We start from the raw sequence: 18,857 nt of genomic DNA on the forward strand, positions 1-18,857 counted from the left end.
AATCCTGATGTGGTTTGTTGTTTCTCTAATTTGGAAGATTTAATTAGTTAATTTCTTTTGTTTTTGATAATTCAGTTTTGGTAATCAGTTATATATGTTGAATATACTTGCTCTGAAGGTGAAGAATTACTATAAAATTGTGAAGCAGCCAATGGATTTTGCCACAATGAGAGCCAAACTTCATGAGAACATGTATACAGACCTCAATCTCTTCAAGGTTTGATAACCATTTGTTTTCGTAGTTTCTCAAATTTTATATTTTACAAACTCTAGATAGGAATAGTGTAAACAAACATCTTTATATAGTTATTTGTTACTCTTGATCTCACCATTTACATACTGTACTTGAATTGACTGCTACTAGTTTAAAATAATGTTATGACAGCTACATACATGTTTCTGTGCCTTTCTTTAGTCATATCTGATCTCTTTATTTAGTAGCTGTGAAAAATTTCCCTTAATGCCAAACTGATGCTTTATTTTATTTCAACGATTTACAGCTAGATATCCTTCTAATATGCTCAAATGCAAAGAATGTTAATCCCAAAACCTCAGTATATCATGAAGTGGTATGACCAAAATAAAAAGCTTTTTTGAGCTATTCAAGTTCATTCAGTGTAAAATTTTAAACCAGCTTTGTTCAACTGATATCTTTCAGGCTGAAGACATCAGTAGGCATGCTAAGTTCATTTTTGAGGCTCTAGATGTTGTCCCTCAACGTCTTGACTTGGAACCTTCCCTTACCAAGAGACGCCCAGGTAGAAAGCCAAAAATTTGGGAACAAAAGACCTCACAGAGGGATTCTACTGGTACGAAAACCTGCTCCTCATTTCATGTAGATTTAATCTTAGCCACTGTTATATGTTCCTCTTTCTTAGAAAACAACTTATTGCTCACCTTCTTGTGATAACAAATGTGTGATTAACATCATTTTCATCGTCCTTAATACTAAAATTTCATGATCATACATAGTTAAAGTAGCAATATGTGAGAAATTTGGTAGTTGATATTCCAACAAACCAAGGCTTTTTTTTTAATACAGGGAGACAAAATGTTGCTTACCTTACAGAAGTTGAAAAGAGGGACACGTATAAGTCGCTGGTTTCAGAAGTCCTGCGTGGTGGTAAAATGCCTAACTTTCAAGTAAGTTCTATTTTTCTCCTAATCATTTACATGCCTAGGCCTTGTTCACTTGGTTAGATTTGGGAGAGTAATTAAGAGGATTTGGAGATAAATTTTTTTATTGTTTATTTGAATAGATTTGGAGATAAGTGAGAGTGAATTTGGAAGTAAATTTTTTTAATCTGTCACATAAATTAAATTCTACATTAATTCTCACAAACTTTACTTCCAAATCCACTCTCGTTTACCTCCAAATTCACTCAAATAAACAACAACAAAAATTACCTTCAGATCTTCTCAAATCCACTCAATTACTTTCCTTCAAATCCACTCAAGTGAACAAGACCTAAGTGATCTATAAACAACAGTACAAGTCGATTGTAACTGAGTAATATTTGGGAAAAGTGTGAACATAAACATTGAATATGGAATAAAATAGAATAAATATGGGGTCATATTTGCACAAAAAACTTCCTTACTAGAACATCTCATTCTAAATACATAAAATTTGATTTGGTGATGGCTATAAATTAGATAAAGGGGAATGTGATATAGCCTTCCTAAATTCCTAATACAACTTTCACACACAACTTTTCAAACTAGTATTACTTCCATGTAGTTGTTATTTCAAGTCTTCACCACTTGTCTTGAATCCAATTTCAGAATTTGAGCTAAAAAAACAATTACCATTCATAATGCATGCTGCTATTTTAGGTGAATGAAAACCAATTTATGTACAAAGAAAGTCTACTGCAGTTTGTGAAGGATTTGGGACCAACCGTTCAAAGGGTTGCAGCCAAAAAACTTGAAACACTTCAGCACCAACAACTTTGCATTGGTAGCACTTCAACCCAGAACCTCCTGATAAATGCTTCTGGTTCTCAAGTTACCCATCAACCAACTCCACAGATACCAACACAACAAGACACTCTCAATGCTCAGACATTTCCCCTTGCCCTTCCCTTTCTCAATAGGTCACTTACTATTCCTGGTTCTGCAACTCAAAAGAACCACATTGTTAATAGCACCAGGAACTTTAGGGCCATCTCAAAGGGCAAACTGGATTCAGCGGTTGAGAATGCTTCTTCTTCTGTTGGACCCATTCGAGAAGAAACTAATCGAGTCCACTTAGGAGTTAACAAAACAAGCAACAACACTAGAGAGTGGAATACCTCAATTGGTATTCCATACATGTTAGCCAACGGAAGCAGCACCAGCTCCAACAATGTCTTTGCTCCTCACCATCCAACAAACATAATCTCAGGGTTATCAGGCAATAGAAATAGCATTTCGGGGCTACCACTCATGCCAAGCATTTTGTTAGAAGACACTATGTCTTGCATGAGAAGCAACATCATTGAGTCATCTCTTGTGAATCAGCCAAGGCCGAGAGCCTCCATATATGACATGCCTAGACACAATCTTGCAGAGTTGTCTCTGGTGCATCAGCCATGGAAAACAAACGCCATGTTTAGCATGATTCCCTCAAGGGTAACCCCTTGGTCTCAACCAATGCAAGGAGGCTCAATTCCAGGTAAGAACCTCTCAATGATAACTATATTTTTTTTTTCCTTCTTTAGCTGCCAACATTCTAATCATTTAAACACTTCATCGTATGGTTTAGGCACCTCATTTCAAGCCTTGTTGAATTCACCAGACTTCAACAGTAGCAGTTACACAATGCAGGCAAATCTCGGACAGGTCATGCACCAAACACCTAGCATGCAAATGCAGTTAAGGCAGGAATCTGTTCCTCCACAGGTACCAAATTCATCATCAGCATCAACATCATCTCTTCAAGAGGCTTCTCCAGAATTTCTTAGGGATACTAATGATGAGCAAGTTAACTTAGATCTTCATCTCTAAGTGTGGAGACTTTAAAGGATTTGATTCATAATATTGGTTTGTCACAGTACAACATGTGACATATCTTTGGTGCTTTTATACTACTGGTCTATTCAAGTCTGAGCGTTGTAATTTTTGCAGATTTTTTCTTCTACCATTCCCAAATTGACTTGTTATTGAGACTAAGTATGGAACAAAGTTGGATGAAATTTTCAGAATTTCTTTTATTTGGTTTCTTGGTACTGTTCTAAATTTTGCAAGAATTTAAGTTTTAAATGCAACGTCAGAAAATTTTGCTTATGCTTGAAAATAACATTTCAAAATTTTAAAAAAAAAAATTATGTATAGTTCTAGCCATTTTTTTTTTCAAGAATATCCACTTTATATATGAAAATAGTACTGTCCTAATATATGAAAAACAATTATATAATATAAGAAGGTTAATAAAAATAGTTAAATTGTTATCAAACTGAAAAATAAGAAGCATTTAAATTTTTAATTTTAATTAACGATATTATTATAAATTTCAATTTTATATATTCAAAAAATTGAATGATTTATATACTAGTTATATTAATAAATCATTTTCTAATTAATAAAAAGGTATTTTATTACAAGTTGGTTTACGCCTTCATACGTCTTTACCAAGTTATTACTAAAACATGCATCTCAAAATCAATAGTTGAAAACAGATCATCGAACTAAAAGAGAAAGTAATATAAAGCTTAATTAACAAAGACCTATATAAAATAAAGGAACTAAATTGAAATGGAAAAAAACTTAGAATGTTTCAAAAGAGTTTTATATAAACTAAGCCAAGCCTAAAAACTAAAACGTTTTTTCTCCATCATATTGAGCTAGATCAACGGTTACTTCTTCATTTGCTTCAACCAATTTATGTGATCATTCCACAAGAAGAAAACAATACAAGACATAATCATAAAAGGAGGATAAATTAATGTGCAAAAGAAGTTTCATATGATGAAAATAAAATTAACATCACATACTTAGTCAATCATAAAAATCATTGATGAAGACAAACATATCACATATAAGGACTCACACAAGACTTAATTATTCAGATAGATGTATTGATATCATATTTTGGCAAGTTGTGCACTTATGATAGTCTTTACTGCTCTGCAAAGCCAAATGGGTTTTATCCTACTACACACAAGGTTAATCTGTTAACACCTTAGACTAAGACCTCATACTTTTTTCACCAAATATCTCATCCTTATGCAATTGAGCTATATGGTTATTAAAGCGTCAACATAACTTCCAATATTGAATCCTTATATCAATGCATTCACTAATGAAACTAAATCTTAATCTTCCTTAGATCAGTACCAACCATCATTAAATCACTTATACAAATATATCTCTCTTAACCATACATATAATTACTTTAAACATACAAAACAATGAACATGGAATATTGAAACATCGTGCTAATCTCGCTTAGCGAGATTCCCCACTCACTCAGCAACGAGATTCCCCACTCGCTCATCGAGTGGGTCTTAGTGAGTAGTGCTTGAAGGCCCACTTGCCAACGACTAGACGTCTTACCTAACGACATAAGCACTACAACTCACAAAGATTAAATCAACCATAATTCACCTAGCAAAGAGTTGTCACACCCAACGACAACCAAATCAATGAATTCTCTAGCCTTGGCCTCGCTTAGCAACACAGTTCCTCATCCACTGAGTTTGCATAGTTCTATAAATTCATGTTATTCCAACCCTACCAATTTAGCTAATACTATATACAGAGTTTAAAACACACCAAAATTTGAATTACACAACATTCACAAACTCAGATAATCACATTAGCCATACCAATCAGACAATATTCCCAAATTTCATAATACGACTAAAATTAAGAATTTAGAAATCTAATCTCAAATCAACAGGTCATATTCATCACATAACTCAATCATTCAAGCAATTTACAGTACAATCATACAATTTACAATTTTATTATCTCTATAACTTAAAAATAATGCAATTGGTTTCCTTTACTTGTGAGATTTGCTAATATAACTCTAAAACACCAAACTCCTTTCAAGCTCATGGATGCTCTTTCTATGCCTAGAAACAATATAACCACTATAAAGACACACCTTTAGAACCATTGATTAGTAAAGCCTCTTATAGAAGACCCTCGAACACCACATGCAAAATAGAAGAACTCACATGTGAAGCAAGATCAAATAAACCAAGAATAAGATAGATAAACAACTTACTCTAGAAAGGAAACTGATCGGTTAGAATTGGAGAACTCGTCGTGAGGATCACTCTAATAGTCTCTGATCTTCAAATAAAGAAGTAGGGTCTAAGAAAGTTTAGACAGAAGTGAGAAAACTCTTGAAAAGTGGTTTTTAGAAAGATTATGTGTTTTTAAATAATAAAACTTGTTTATAAAACTTTTGTTTATACTTTAACTTTTTAATATAAAAATAATTGAGTATCACAATTTTTAACACATCAATTTTAAAATACAATTTTGAAGTCCTTTATTTATTTATATATATATATATATATATATATATATATATATATATATATATATATATATATATATTATTTTAATATGTTTCAATGCATATAACTAAAATGTCGTAATTATAATGATACATATTGGTATTATTACTAAACAATTTTTTTATTAAATAGTGTTAATTATAACATTATCAACAATGTGTCATAACCTTTAATCATATCTTCAATAAACAATTAACTTTCACAAGACACTTTTTAAAAGAAACATTTGTATTAGGCATGCTTTCGGCTAAAGACTAACATTCATCATCTAACCAACATAGTTACACACTTACTTATCCAAACTTAATGCGTAATTTTTATTCATCTTTTTATCACTTATTATTTTAATTTATGTGATCAACTCACCAATGAAAAATTATAACACCATCTCTCTAAGATCATAAAAAATCTTTTTAAATGAGATAGAACTTTTATTAGATACACTCAATTATTTTTTTTTTACTAAAAAGCTTTAGTATAAAGAGAAAGAAGTTAAATATAGTTCATTCTTATAAATGCCATTTTCTCTCTAGAAAGAAAGAACTCTCCTTACTTTTGTCTTCTTTCTAAGATATCTGACCTTTAACCCATTTGTTTTAAGGTCATAGAGTATCATAGGACTCCTATCGTTAAAGGCTTCCTTCCTATCCAATCAATTTGTGAAATAGCGTAAGTTATTCCCTTAGTCTTTTGGAGTATTTTGGCTTTTTTGTTTACATATAGGAAGGTTGTGTTATATATGGGTTTTGGGGGCCTCTTGATAGTTTATGTTTAATTAGGATCATTAGAGTAGGATAATACTGTTAATTTATAGCTTCTTTATGCAGATTATGTTTATCTCAGTGGTTGCTAGCGTTTAGAGTTAAAGGATCATGATACTGATCTGCAGTAGGTAAAAAAAAGTTAGTTATTTAAAAATTTGTTGTGCCTTGATATATAACTGTGATGAAATTGTAATTTGGTTTAATTGAATTTATTGTATGGTTTAAATTGGCTTGTTGAAACTTTGTATGTTGTGTTTGGTTAAATTGATCAAGTTATTCGATTGGTATACATGCAAAGATAATTTGTTGATATCTTGGTCCCAATAATTGGTAAATTGGACTCACTGGGTTTTTAAAATGGTGAAATGATTTGGTATTGAAGTTGCAATGATAAATGTGTAATTTATTTAGTGTTGTAGAATTTAGTTAAAGATAAGTGAGTTTGATTCAACTGTATTAAAGAGTGTATGTTGTTATTGTAGAACCTTGGTTTTGTTATTGATAAGAATTGATCCTCTCAAACCTTTGATTGATCACATTTGGCACTTTGAGTTAAGATATAATTATACTATAATTTTATAAAGTTATTTAAAAGGAAGGAGTCAGGAAGAATCAAATTACTCAATCAAAACTTATAGAGAAATATCCACCTTCTAGTGCAGCGTCGATCACGTTGTAATGTCGTCAGGTGCCAATCATGTAGTGGCCACTAACAAAGCTTTCATTGCGTAGAACTTTGTTATCTTTGGGTGTTACAAATTCAGTGAACTCATTGACTTATTGGCACCAAAGGACCACTGGGAGCAACTCTTGGGTGAAAATGCTAGGAAAATTTAAGGGACTAGCATTGGGTGTTAGGTGGGGGGCGTTGAGCACCACCCTGTTTCCAACACTGAGTTATTTTGGGAAATTATGATTCCTACTTTGTTAACCTTCAAATTGACTTGAAATTTTGATAATTGGTCTTATACACTTGATTATTTATTTTGACTGTTGGGATCTTTGATTTAAGATATGTTATTAGAGTAATGTTTTTTGATGTACTAAATGGAAATATTATATGTGAATATTGGGTTAATGCAATGGAAATAAATGATGTATTGTTAATGTTTTAGTTGAATCAAATAATATGTGATTGATTAATATGTGATAAGTTTGGTTTGAAGTAAGATACATATGTATGACATGGTGTGATGATTTAAGATTTTATAAGAACGTAATGTGTGAGTTATGGTGTGAATGTTGTGAATGTAGCGACTCCTAAGGATGAAGTACTACAATATTTTGATGTTAGATAGTTTATTGAGAAGTGATTTTTTCTAGAGATCATCCAGACACTGTTAGAATCCTATTCACATAGAGAAAGACTAGTTATGAGAGTTGAATGAGGTTCTATATTTGGAGTTTGGTTGGGGGCTGAGACTTACAAATATAGGATTTACCCTTTTCACGTGCGATGGAAGATAGTTTTCTCAACTTTTTATTATATAGCTATAGCTTCTATGAGGCAGGAGTACGAGATGACAGGTGTAAGATCTTTGAGTCTACTTAATACACATGTCTTCCGAATGTATAGTTAAATGTTACTATTATATGAGCCATTTTATACACGTTTTTGGTGGGCATTTGATTGATGAAGGAAAAGAATTTGAATTTATATCTTGTTTTAATTTGAGTAATAGACATTATTATGATTTTACCCTTTTGTTTGTTTTGTTGTAGTTTGTTCATCTACAACGACCGTATGTTATACGTAGGGATGGTAAAAAAATCCGCGTCCGCGGATATCCGTAGATAAAATTCACGACGGATAGTTGATAACCGCGGATGTTTACTACCTGCAACCCATGGGTAGCGGGTATTTTAATATCTGCTTATAAACGGGTTGGGTGTAGGTATTATACTATCCGTACCCGCAGATATCTGCTACCCGCAAAAAATAAAAAATAAAAATTCAATTTATATTTTATTAAGTTAAATTTAATTAAAATTAACATTAATTTATATTTTACAAGGTTAAATTTAATTAAAATTAAATTTTAATTTATATTATATTTTTTATATTTTTGTAGTTCTACTTAAATTTTATTTTAATAATATAAAATTATAATTTTTTTAAATATTTGTGGGTATTAGCGAGTATGCGCGAGTATTTACGGGTTTTAAAATACTCGTGGATATTTTTTAAGCGGGTATCCGTGCAGGTAGCGAGTCAGGTATTAGGTAAATTTTTTTTTGTTGGATTGAATTGCGAGTACTATCCGTGCCCGACCCGACCCGTTGTCATCCCTAGTTATACGTGAGTGGAAGATTGTGCAAATGGAAGATTTGTAAAGTGATAGGTTTGTGGATGGTTACCAATAAAGGATAGTGATCACTTAGATATATACTTTTTGTATTATATAGATCCTCCAAGTTAATGAAATGTTCTTTATCTTTCAAAAGTTATTTTTTTACGGAGGATTTACAAGTATAATTTATTTACTATATTGTTGGTTTAACCCTTTTATTAATTATGTAATGTTTTAATAAGTGCTTTACATATGCTAAATTGGACAACATCTCATTTATTTATTAAACCAACAACATGTTAGTACTTTGTCACATATGACACTTTGTTACATAGGCTACTTATCATTAGGAATGACAACAAATTGTGGTAGATATGGATAGTCACTACATTAAGGCAAGTATAAATACTATTTACTGATTACCTATCCAATTTAAAGAATTTTTCGCACTACTTATCCAGCTATCTTTTGGATATTCACAAAAATAAAATCTATGAATATTTTTTATACACATGGACATTCATAAATATCCATAAATATTTTGTTTAAATTTTAACTAAAATTATTTCAAACTAAGCCTTTAAAATATAAATTTAGATAAAAAATTAATTTTGAAATACAACTCAAATAAAATTGCTACCATTATTAATCATGGGTAAGTCGCATGTCATCGTTAAATGAAACTAATTTGATAAAATTTCAAAGAGCCTAGAGGGAATTGATAGTTGAGAACTAGGATTTGTTGGATGAACCTGTAAGGTAACTTGTTGAGCAATTGAAAATGTTCAATGGACAAGTCTAAATTTTAAAATCTCTTATTTTTGTCTTGTTGGATAAGCTTGTGTTGTCACTAAGAAAGAGAAAGATTTTTGGATATGAATACTAGTAGTTTGAGATTTTAAAAAAGAATGTGGGAAAGGTTGAGTAAAGCCAAAGAATTAGCCATAATCTATCGAGAATATATGTGAGAGGCCTAATAGAGTCAAGGAAGTAGCCATAATCTACCAAGATTGTTGATTGAATGTATATGTGATGTGAATGTAGTTATTTATGAAGGAGAAATATTATGTTGGATGATTTCAAAATGTGTATTGAATGGGGATTCATGAATGAGATTACATTGAATCTACTAACTATCACACTTACACAAAGGAAGATATTTTGGTAGTAAGATTTGATGGAGATTCCTATAATTTGGATCGATATGAAAGAAAATTGCATTAAGCAGGTTATATATGAAATTTACATTGTCAAAGACTTAGTTTTTGAGATGATTTATGTAAGTAAGAGGTCAAATGAGAGGTACAAAATATTTAAATTCAATTCAATAAACAAGTCTTTCAAAAATAAAATATAATATGGTAATGTTTAGTGTATATAAATTGAATTATATGGGTTTATTTGTTGGATGTGATGTGTTAGGATGTGAATTTCAAATGTTTGGATTCTAATTGTATTTTATTCCTTTTATCATAGGTTAAAATTATTTTTTGGTCTTTTGGGTTGTTTTTATTTAATTTAATTTTTTTTTTCAATCAAGTCCTACTTTATGTTAAATAGATTTAAGTTAGTCATTTTCATTAGAATTGTATAAATGACATTAATATTGTCTTTATATTTACTATGTGTCAATTCGTAATTTTTTTTAAATTAAGCGTTTTTTTGCCACATGTCAAGTTTATGTTAGTGTTAATGTCTATATTCATGATTAGAGCTGTCAAAATGGGTAATCTGGCTCGATCCGGCCTGGTCCACCACGGGTTGGTCATTTAGTGAGTCAACCCAATCCGGCTCATTTATTAGCGAGTCAGAAAAACTTGAATCCGGCCCGATCCACCATGGGTTGGTGGGTAAACGGGTTGGCTCACTACCCATTTAATTATATTTTTTTAAAATAAAAAAAAATACAAACTTTCTATAATTTAAATTTAAACAATTTTCACTCCCAAAAAATTATGTTAAAGACAATTCAAAATAATAATAAAAAGTACAATAATATCCAAATGTCATTAAAAAACAAACACAAAAAACATATAAATAAGTTTTTTATATTGTTCTTGTTGTAACCAAATTCACTAATAAAGATTTTCCTAATATCAGAACAATTCCGACAATCAATAAAAAAAATATTAGTAAAAAAAAAAAGAGAATCGGTATTCAACAACATCAACAAAAAATTAATAGTTTAATCTGTAACATAATTTCCCAAATTCAAAGATATTAAAAAGAACTTGTTCAAATAATGTATACTCAAATTGTTTAAATAAAATGAAAAAAATCTGATACAAGCATGTCAGAACATGAAAAAATTATTTCATCTCCTCAAATCCCACAGAACAAAAAACAAATTCCCAAACCCCTATTTTTGTCATTATAGGGTTTTTCAAAAAAAAAAAAAAAGAGAAGTGAGAAAACAAAATTGTGGAGGAAAGAGAAGAAAAAAGGAGGGGTGTTTTACCTGCTCCTTGAAGGATTTCCGTGAAGTGAGGGTGAGAGCACCGTCAAATGAGAGCAAGTACCGTGAGAGTAATTTGTGAGAGCAGAGTTTACTTTTTTAGTATACATAGTGACTGAAGAAAGTATTTTATTTTTTAGGGTTTCATAAATAAAATAATAAATTAAAAAAATAAAATTAGGTAGATGGGTTGGTGGGCCAACCCGGCTCACCACGGGTTCAACCCGCATGAGCCGAGTCTAAATGAGCCGGGTTGAAATCTGATCCACATATAAGTGGGTTGTATTTTTCAAACCCAACCTGACCCGAACCCGTGACGGGCCGGGTTGGCTCGCGAATTGTGACCCATTTTGACGGCTCTATTCATGATAATGTTTTGTATTCAATTCAATTTCTATAGTTGAATTGATTTTACTTACTAAGGAAAATAAATAAATTACAAAACTTTTTCAATAATTATAAATATTATTTAATTTGTAAAATTGATTTAAATAGACAAATTAAGTTAAAAAATGTAAAATATATTAATAATTTAGTTTACATTTAATATGAAAATTATTTTTTTTTCTAGAGGAATTAAATTTATGAACAGAAAATTATTATTTTTAAATTATTTTAATTATTTACTTTTTCTTTTTCTTTAAAGAATGGGTTGATTCTTGTAGTCAATTTTCAGATCAGACAAGATGATTCAAAATATTTTTATCAAAAAATTTAAAGAATTATAAGTTTAAAATAGTTTTTTTTTTTTTTGTAATTTAAATTAAAAACAAAATTAATCTTAAAAAGTTATTTTAACTTGAAGATATATTTTTTAATTAGGCTTATTACTAATTTCAACTATATTTTAGAAGGAAATAACATTATTCAATTTTAAAAAAATACTCAATGAATCAAAAAATAAATATAAAAATTAAATTAAATACAAGTTACGCTGACAATAATATATAATACCAACGTTACTACATGATACAAACATAACAAATGACAAAAACTTAAAATAAAAATTGAGCACATTTATAAAGATAACATTAATACCATTTATACAAATCTAAAAAAAAAACACTAAATTGAAAAAAAAAATAACAAAAATTGAGAAAAAAAAGAGGAGAGATTTTAACCTTTATTATATCTTATAAGGAAAAGTATCCTTTAAAGACAGAAAAATATTAAAATTGTTCATATAATTATATAAAATTACTTATTCTATATAAAAATATCCCATTAACTATTATGCAAGTTAACTTATGGGTTATTAATTAATTTATTAATCAATATATAATTATGAGATGTAATGAATTATTAAATGTTTGAGAAATATAAGAAAACGTATTTTCTTTGGGAGGTGGAAAGTTTAAGCAAAGCTGTTGAAACGGCTACCCATTGTTAAAAGAATTTTTAGCATTATGCCCAATTCAATGAAATTCAAAAGCTCTTGATTTCCTGCACAAATTACGATTCCAAAACGTTAAACTTGACTAATAAATACTTTGCCATTGAACAAGAGTATTCATTAAATACACTATTAATGAATAATTTATAATTACATTAATATTCCAGCTGTTTTGCCAGACAAATAATAGCTGTAATGAGTATTAAAATTTCACCTTTATTTTCTTCTAAATATTAAGGATGAGTTAATTATAAAACAAATGTTATACTGTTTTTTTCAAAAGAAAATCTCGATCTTTTTTATACACCACCATTTATTTTTTATTTTGAAAATTTTGATATAATTAGATCTTTGTTAATATTGTATTAATAAGAGGTGTGATGTGATGTGTCAATTTATAGTGTTTTTTCTATTTTTTCTTTTATTTTTTAATTTTTTTAAATAATAATTTATCACTTATCAAGTTTTATGTCATGTGATAATAACAATGCAGTGACAGTGTTACATGTCATATATAGTTCTTTTATATTTAAGTTGATTTCTATATTTTTATTTTATCTCAATGATTTTTTATTTAATAATACAATGTGATGTCTTTTCAAATTGAAACAAAATTTAAATTTAATATAAATGTTATACAAATATTTTTATTAAAATTGATATTTTTATTTAATATTTTTAATAAAATTAAGTTTATTTATATTTATATCTCATATTAAATTTTACTTATAATTATTTTAAAGTTGTTAATAACAAGTATTGATTAATAGAAAAAATCAAAATTAGTTTCAACTAACAAATATACTAAACTTGTTTATCAATTGCATCTAATAAAATAAAATAAATTTATCTCTTTTTTCAATTTTTTTAAATAATTGTATATTTTTAAAATGTGTAGAATTTAATAAATTCTATACAAATATTAAAATTTTAAAATAATTTTATAACAATTTTAAAATAAAGTTCAATGTAAATATAAATATAGATAACTTAATATTGATAAAAATATTTAATAAAAATATTAATTTTAATAAACATATTTTAATAATATTTATGTAAAATTTAAATTTCATTTTAATTTAGAAAAAGAGGAAATTGTTCTATTTTAGAAAAAAAAAAAGATTTTGACAAAATAAAAATGTAAGAACTAAATTGAGACTAAGATATTAGCATATGTAAGGGGAAGTACCATTGTCCCTACAATATTACATTGTTACTACTAGACACAATTTGCCACTTTTTTAAATATTAATAAATAAAATTAATTTAAAAATACATTTAAAAAAGTAAAAATTAAAAATTGATAGGTGATACTTCTTTAATGATGTTACTACAATAATAATATAAAGATGTATATTACATTAATTTTTTTAAATAAAAACAAAATTGATAAAAAAAAAGACCAATTTGATATTTGTCTATAAAATGAAACATGATTTAACCTAAAACAAATATAAAATAAGTTGGACATTTAAATATATTAGTCTATATATAGTTATTTTCCATAATTTGTAATATGGAGACCAAACAATTTATTACGATCCCTTTTGCAACTAACATTTATTATCTTTTAAGTTTTTATTATTATATAATATTATTTATGTATTTAATACAATTAAATGTTTTTATTTATTATTATTTTTTAATTATAAATTTATATTTTATTTAATAGTTCACATTAATATTATATTTTTGTTATATATATAATATGTTATGTTTCTTAATTATATTAAACTCTTTTTTTATTGTTAGACATCACCACCAGAATTATCCTAGACTCCTCCCCTATAAAAATACATATCACACTAAAATAATTAACAAACATAAGTAAGTTGACCTAAGTAAAAACCTCAATTTTAAAAATAATTCCTAATATGTTTAAAACTCCAAAACATTAAAAAGTAAATCTTCAAAAAGTTTTTCTTTATTCAAAAATAAACACAGTACACTCATAAAAAAATATTGATGAGTCATATGGAACAACTTTAAAAGCCTTATATTTTCTAACTTTTATTTTTAACTAAGATGTTCTTGTGTTTAAATTTAAATAATGCAAGTAACTACTTACATATTATAAATAACTCTTTTTAGTTTTAAATAATTCATAAAAATAAAATTTACATTAAATATTATTTGATTTATAAACAATTTTTTTAAATAACTCATGTTAAACATATTTTTAGTATTAATTTTTATAAAAAATATTGAATTTATACATAAATTTAATTTAGTTCATAAAAGAATTTTATATATTTTTTCTTCTAGAAGTGTCTTGGAATAAAAAACTTACTTAAACATACTCGTATATATTTTCTTTAGCTCTTAAAAAAAAGGAAATAAAGTATTTTATTTTATATAATTATTTACTTGAATATTTTATTATATACATGTAAAAAATTATTAACATTTTAAAGTTTACCAATTATTTATTATCAAATGAAAATTTATTAAAATAAAAAAGAAAAGTAAATGAATACTAAACATAAAATCATATTTAATTATGGTAGTTATTATATTTTATGAAATATAGACAACTATACCTATTACAAAAAGAATTTAAACAGATATGTAAAGGTAAAACATTGAGATACTTATAATTTTTTAAAAACTAAATTAGTTAAGTTATCGGTATAATAATTTTCTTCACAAAAAATATGAAAAACATTGAATTGTATACAGTCATAGAATTGCAAACATAAACATTATGTTTCTCTAACTCTAAAGAACCACTAATTAATCCAAAGCGAAGTAAAATTAATCTCCAAGCAAAGTCTATTAAAATTCTCTCTCCAAACATGATTTAAAGCATAAATGACCCTCAACATAAATGTCTATTAAAATTCTCTCTCCAAGCATGATTTAAAGCATAAATGACCCTCAACATAAATAGAAGTATGCACATCTAAAAATGTTAAGAAATTAACCTATATTTATCTCGACTTTCTCTAAAAATATCACCACAAGTAGCTAAACTAAGACAATCTTTAGTTGCACTATCAATATTCATCTTAAGCCAATTAGTATATTGAACTTGTTGTATTACATCCATTACCCTTCTTTATTTGAATATTGAGAAGTTTCAATACCAAAAAAGTAGAGACAATATTATTCCTATACTTCTTATATTTATTTTCAGTCTTAATTTGAAAAACAACAAAAATAAAAACAATTAAATCCTGAAATTTATTATAATTTCTCATCCTCAAAATTATCTTGATAATTACATTAATAAAATTCATTTTAAGCAAAGATTTACAAGGAAATTTCACAAATTAAACAATTAAATCCAAAAGGAAAATTGTAAATCTTAAAATATTCCCTTCAATATTCCTACAACTGTATAGCAATAAAACAACGAAAAAAAAAAGAAAAAAATTCAACATTATTCTCGCATAGAACACATACACATAAATCACTCCCATTTTTCATTCGTCAACATAAAAGTGTGACTACTACTTCTATTTTCTCATAACTCATCTTATTTCATCCATTTTTAATCACTTTAAACTAATTCACTCTTTCTTTCTCCAAGATTAAGTTGATTAACGGCTAGAATAAATTAGTTAATAAACACTCAAGGTGATTGTTGATTGGTTAGTTAAAGATAAGAATTACAATCATGTAATCTCATTGACGAAAAAATATTTAGATAAAAATAGCAAACATTCAAAACAAGTAATAGAACAAAAGTTTTTAATAATGATTTAATTGAAAATACTCAAATTAATAAAGTATTTAAAACTTAATTAAATAGTTAATAGATAATAGTATTGTAGAGGAAATAAAATGCAAACTTATTTATTTCTTTTATTTTTACACATGATAACTGATGAAAATTTAAATATGAGTGTAAGTTTCATATTTAATATGAGAAAGTTGACCATTATATAAAAATAATTAAAGATGTTAATCTCCTATTTGGGTTTCAGTACATGTCTTATTGGTGTTAAATATAAATGTGAGTAAAATTGAGAAAGCTGAATATCATATAAAAATAAATAAAATTTATTGTTTTAAAGTTTTAAATTAAATATGATATTAATTATAATAAATAAAGCTAATTAATTGAGTTTTTACTTACTATATTCTATATAACTCACCTCTTTCTAGTACTTATGCATAAAATAGTACTAGGAAAAAATACAAATTAAAAATAAAAAAAACTACTTACACTAAAAATTTCATAGAATGATATTTTTTTTATCTCAAAATTAAAAAAAATAGAATTGTTATTGATATTAACAATCACTATAAGAAAATACTTAAATAACAATTAATTTTGGAGATGTATTGTATGATCGTCTGGTCAGCTATTGACCAAATGATTCATGATAAAGAAACATCCATCAGAGCTCGAATAACCAACCACTCGACAAGAGATTCCGGAGATGGATGAACAATTTAATACCAAAAACATTTAAACACCTTAAACATCACTAAAAATCAAGTTTACAGGTAAAGTATGATTATTGATTATTGGATCATGATTCAGTCTATGCTAATTATAAGTCTATCTCGAAACTTATAAATATGAGTCTATGTGATTGTATTTATTGTGAATTTAATACTGATAACCGAACTATTTAATACTAAAAACATTTAAACACCTTAAACATCACTAACAATCAAGTTTACATATGTAAAGTGTCCTTGTTGGTTATTGGGTCGTGATTAAGCCTATGCTAATCATAAGTTGGTCTTGAAATCTATAAATATGAGTCTTAGATAAGGAGGTGTGTGATTGTATTTATTGCGAATTTAAGACCGATAATCAAACTTTGTGATTTGGACTATGAAGGCGACATTAGGAGTTTTGGAGAAAAGTGTAATGTGGAGTATTTTGATTGTAATTTCAGATCCCTACACCCGAAACAAGAGACAAAATAATTTGTCACTATAATGACCTATTTAGATACTAATTTATAAATTAAAAATTATTGGTACCTAAAATAGTCTCTATTATAAATAAATAAATAAAATATGATTAGGATGTGAATTGATCACTAAATTGATTTTTAATATTAGTTACTAAGGTTTTGACTACCAAAGAAATTAATATCTAAATTGGTCACTAATTAATTAGAAATACATTTGGACATTAATTCATGTGGTAGTCACAACCTTAGTAACTAATGTTAGAATCTAATTTAGTGATAAATTTATAAATCAATTATAATTTTTTATTCATACTAGAAATTATTTTATATACTAATCATTTTTAATTTATAAAAATAGTATATAAATTAATCATTATAATAAATAATTATTTTTTATTTTTAAAATTAGTTATTATTTAATCATTTTCTTGCAATGAACTTCATTGGTTACTTTTTTTTTTAATCTTATCATGAGTGGCTTGTTCATATTCGATGTTAATTTGAATTTTTAATTTAGTTAGTGAAATTTTCAATAGCAAAAAAACATATACTTTTATATAACAAATAGTTACTAAGAATGTTTTCATTTGTATAAAAATTTAATGATATATTGTGATAGTTAAATTTAGTGAAATGGTAATAATGCCTAAAATTTGGTTCAAACACCTATTTGATAGCTAAGCTAAAGGCCACCAATTACTATAGATTGTTAAAATTAGTACCGTTAAAATGGGCTACCCGACCTAACTTAGTTTAGTTCACTACGGGTTGACTGCTTAGTGAGTCAATTCAATCTGGCTCTTTTATTAGCGAACCGAAAAAATTTGAACCCGATCCGGCCCATCACGGGTTGGTGGGTTAAACAGGTTCACTTACTAACTCACTTAATTACAAGCTTTCTTTTAAATTAAAAGAAAAATTACAATTTTTTTTGTAATTCAAATTTAAGTAATTTCACTCTAAAATGATGTTAAACTTCAAAGAGAATTCATAATAAAAAAATTAACACACATCTCAAATGTAATATAAAAGCAAACCCAAAAAGCAAATAAATAAGTTTATAATATTGATAATTTTTGTGTCATTATCCATTTATAAGATTAAAGTCTTGAATGTATAGATTTATATAATTTTGCTCTCTTCAAACATCTTTTTCTTTATTCTCATTTTTAATACAATAAAAATGTTAACTAATAATATTGAAACACAAAATAATAAATAATTAAATTAAACTAGGTAAGTTGGTGAGTCAACTCGGTGGCTCACCACGGATTCAACCCGGGACTTGGGTTGAAAATTGACCTATATAAAAAAAATATTTTTTTCAAATCCAATCCGGTCCAAACCCGTGGTGGATAGGTTGACCCGTGAGTTCTAAACTATTTTGACACTACAACTAAAATCATAGATTATTTGAGCTTTTTTTCTGACAAAATTATTTTTAATAAATAATTTCTAATTAAAAATATTGGTTGCTAAAATCAACAATTGTTAAATTTTATATTTAACATTAGTGAAAACTTGTCCAATTTTTGTTCTAGCTAAAATTGTAACACACAAACAT

The sequence above is a fragment of the Vigna radiata genome, chromosome 10 (genome assembly GCF_000741045.1).
Source record: "Vigna radiata var. radiata cultivar VC1973A chromosome 10, Vradiata_ver6, whole genome shotgun sequence".
Lineage (NCBI taxonomy): Eukaryota > Viridiplantae > Streptophyta > Magnoliopsida > Fabales > Fabaceae > Vigna > Vigna radiata.